Raw genomic sequence first — 3837 nt, 5'->3', positions numbered from 1 at the left:
CACTACTACTTTCACCACTTCTTTTGCTGTGTTTTCCACTGCTACTTTCGCTGCTGTCTTTACCTGAACAAAGTACACCGAATGGTAAGAAATGCGATAAAAAGGGCCAGGAATGTATGTCATCCTCCTGTGATCCACATTTCTATTTTTTCCACAACTACAATGTAACCCTTGATCTAGTTCAGCTGGTTGAGCAGTCGGCTGGTAAGGGAGGGATTCGTCGATATGGAATTCTCACTGCCCAGTGGATAGTGTTACTGCCGTTCTGTTGGCCCGACTCCCTTGAAAGGACAATCATTGCCAGACAAATCAGCGCCTGGTCGTTTCGAACAGAAGCGTTATTGAAATGTCTTTCGATGAAAAGTAATGTTGCTGCTCGTCTCAAAGTGACAACGACGTTATTTCCGTTTCATTGGGGACTTCACTTTCTGTTCTAAATTAGTCCTTGTTGCCTTCCAGAAACTGTTGTTTTCTCCTGGACGTTTTTTCAGCAATTTCTCCAGTCACTGTCAACAATCAGTCCCTCTAGTGACCTATAAGGCAAATGAATTAGGAATCCCTATGTGGGCATTTTTCACAAGAGAATGATTAAGATACCAAACGATTTCATTGAGAAAATTTGCTGCTGACATGTCAAGAACAAATACAAACAAGCAAGCAAACAAACATAAGGGAAATGACGTGAATCTCCATCCGGCCCCAAACCGTAATCAGTCATTACCCAAACTCTAACCAGCACAATCCTTCAAACTGTACGTTATGTGTCATAGCCCAAACCCTTACTTCACCTCAGAACGTATTCGAACTGATTCTGTTGTGAGGCAAACTATGTACATTCGTATTCCCAGCTGCACACTCGAGCTTCAGAAGTGTCTGAGCGAAAAAGCCAGCAAGCCTTCTCGACAAACATCCACAATGACCATTAATTTGTGTACACCTTATTGCCCAAATCAAACATTGCCTGCAAGGGGGACAGATCGAATACTTTTCTTGTCCATATCGAGGGGTGCTGCCATTTCCTTAGCATTTATCTTCACCCACATTATTTGCTTATCTGTCTTAATGCCAACGGCCATACCACGTTGAAAACACCGGTTCTCGTCCGATCACCGAAGTTAAGCAACGTCGGGCCCGGTTAGTACTTGGATGGGTGACCGCCTGGGAACACCGGGTGCTGTTGGCATTCCTTTTAATTTTTTCAAGGCCTGACTAAGCGCGTTGGGTTACGCTGCTGGTCAGGCATCTGCTTGGCAGATGTGGTGTAGCGTATATGGATTTGTCCGAACGCAGTGACGCCTCCTTGAACTACTGATAATGATACTGTCTTAATCTGGCGCATTTGTAAAAATCTTGACTGAAGTGTCTTATTTCATTGGGAAAAGGGAGCAAAGCGAGTTCAGATAGGAAGGAATAAGTGCTTGATGAGACAGAATCAAAACAACTAGAAGGATTAATTACAAGACAAGAAGCCACAGATGCTATTAGACGAATGCAAAACGACAAGAGTCCAGGTACAGATGGAATGACTAATTTTTTTTTTTTTTTTTTTTTGAAGGACATTAGTGACTTTGTTGTGAGATCACTGAATGAAGGATTTATAAGTGGAGAAATGTCAACAACACAGAAAGGATTAATTACATGCCTGCCAAAAGGGGATAAACCAAGGGAATACTTAAAAAACTGGAGGCCTATATCCTTGTTAAACGTTATTTATAAGATAGGATCAGCATGCATAGCTAGTAGAATTAAGTCAGTCCTGCCTAAGTTAATAAATGAAGATCAGACAGGTTTCATTCCAGGTAGATACATTGGTGATAACTTAAGAATACTATATGACATCATGCATTACTTAGAAAAAGAAGACATTTCAGGCTTACTAGTTTCAATAGACTTTGAGAAGGCGTTTGATTCGGTAAACTGGGTATATATGAACAAGGTCTTAAACGCTTTTGGATTTGGAGAAGATATATGTAAATGGGTCAGCACTTTTTATAGAAATATAAAGTCATATGTCATAGTAAATGGTAAGGTATCCCAGAGTTTCAGAGTACAAAGGGGGTGCCGCCAGGGAGACCTGATTTCGCCATACCTCTTTGTATTGTGCTCTGAGATTCTGGCATGCAAGATAAGGGAAGATGAGGGTATTAAAGGCATTAGCATATTGAACACCGAATTTAAAATTAGTCAGTTTGCTGACGACACAACATTTACGTTAGAGGGAGATAAAGAATCGTATGAGAAATTATTCGAAACACTAAATAGATTTGACGAATTTTCAGGTCTGAAGTTAAATTATGACAAAACGCTAAATGTTTGGTTAGGGTGTATGAGAAATTCGAAAAGGAAATGTCTCCCAGAAAAGAATATGAAATGGAACCCCTCCAAATTCAAGATTTTAGGTATATGGTTTTTAAACGATCTATCAAAAATGACTGAAGTGAACACAAGGGATAAATTAACAGAAGCACCACAAAAAAAAAAAAAAAAAAAAAAAAAAATTCAAGATTTGGTCAAAGCGTATATGCACACCCCTCGGTAGAATTGCTATTCTCAAATCTCTCATACTTTCAAAGCTAATATACTTATGGATTCTTCTTCCAAACCCTCCAGACAAAGAAATAAAAGAATTACAGAGACTATGCTATGAATTCGTATGGGATAAAAAGCCAGATAAAATTAAAAGAAAATACCGATACATAATGTTGCAAATGGAGGAATAGGTATACCAGACATAAAAAAGTTTATACATGCTCTTATGCTAACATGGATAAGGAAATTATACACAGGAACACCAAAGTGGAAGAGAATCTTACTTATAAAATGCCAAGAAATTAACTCACTACATCTGTATGGTTCAAGAAAGTTTCTAACTATCGAATGTAACCAATTTTGGAAAGATGTTTTTCAGGCATACACAAATTTTACGAAACAAATAGAATTAAAAGAGCCACACGAGGTACTTGCAGAGCCCCTCTTTTATAACGACAAATTTAGAGTTAATAACAACATAATCCACTACAAATGTTGGACAAATAAAAATATATATATCTGGTTAGAGATGTTGTTGATGAGAATTGGTGCTTCCTTAGTTACACGTGCTTTACAGAAAAAATATAATATTTATGTAAATTATTTAGTGTATATGGGATTGATACATTCGATAAAAAGTTACTTAATTACACATAATATCTATCTAAGTGATAAAACCTGTAATGAACAATCGAAAGCACTACACTTAATATCCTCTACTATGAAAGGCTCGCAAATATATTATGATATACTTCTTGAACCACTCTGTATTTACAATATAAATTCTTTTGTTAAGTGGGAGCAAAAATTAGATATCATCGTTAATTGGGTAACCACCATGAAGCAAATAAAAAAAGCAAAAGAGATAAAACTGAAGTGGTTTCAAATTAGAATTTGTCACAACATTTTAGTTACAAACAAAATTCTGAAGAAAATGGGTATTACAAACAGTGACAAGTGCAATTTCTGTAAAAATGAAATAGATTCAGTACAACATCATCTGTGGTTTTGCAAGTTCTCTCAATTGTTTTGGAAGGAATTAGAGAACGTTTTAAAAGAGAGATGTGATACTTGCTCAAACGTTAAATTAAACATAGAATTAGTTCTATTTGGAAATGATGAAATTACAAAAATAGATGAAACTTTCAACTATATTATTCTTGTTGCAAAATATTTTGTTTATAAATGCAGAATAAATAAGATTAAACCATGTATAGAGCACTTTTTGAATAATTTAATAAATAAAGTATTTAGAATTAATAAATAAAGTATTAAGATATATGCATTCAACGGAAATGTTAAGCGTTG

General features: G+C 36.1%; 1 non-coding gene across 1 annotated transcript; it reads left to right on the top strand.

Annotated features, from left to right (window-relative positions):
• Window positions 1-1064: 1064 nt before the first annotated feature.
• Window positions 1065-1183, top strand: LOC143280697 (5S ribosomal RNA). The gene has a single exon (XR_013055046.1). It is a non-coding gene; the product is annotated as a 5S ribosomal RNA (ribosomal RNA).
• The last annotated feature ends 2654 nt before the right edge of the window (window positions 1184-3837 follow it).

The sequence above is a fragment of the Babylonia areolata genome, chromosome 3 (assembly GCF_041734735.1).
Source record: "Babylonia areolata isolate BAREFJ2019XMU chromosome 3, ASM4173473v1, whole genome shotgun sequence".
Classification (NCBI taxonomy): domain Eukaryota; kingdom Metazoa; phylum Mollusca; class Gastropoda; order Neogastropoda; family Buccinidae; genus Babylonia; species Babylonia areolata.
Note: the sequence above shows the minus strand (reverse complement) of the source record. Positions and strands in the feature narration are given on the sequence as shown.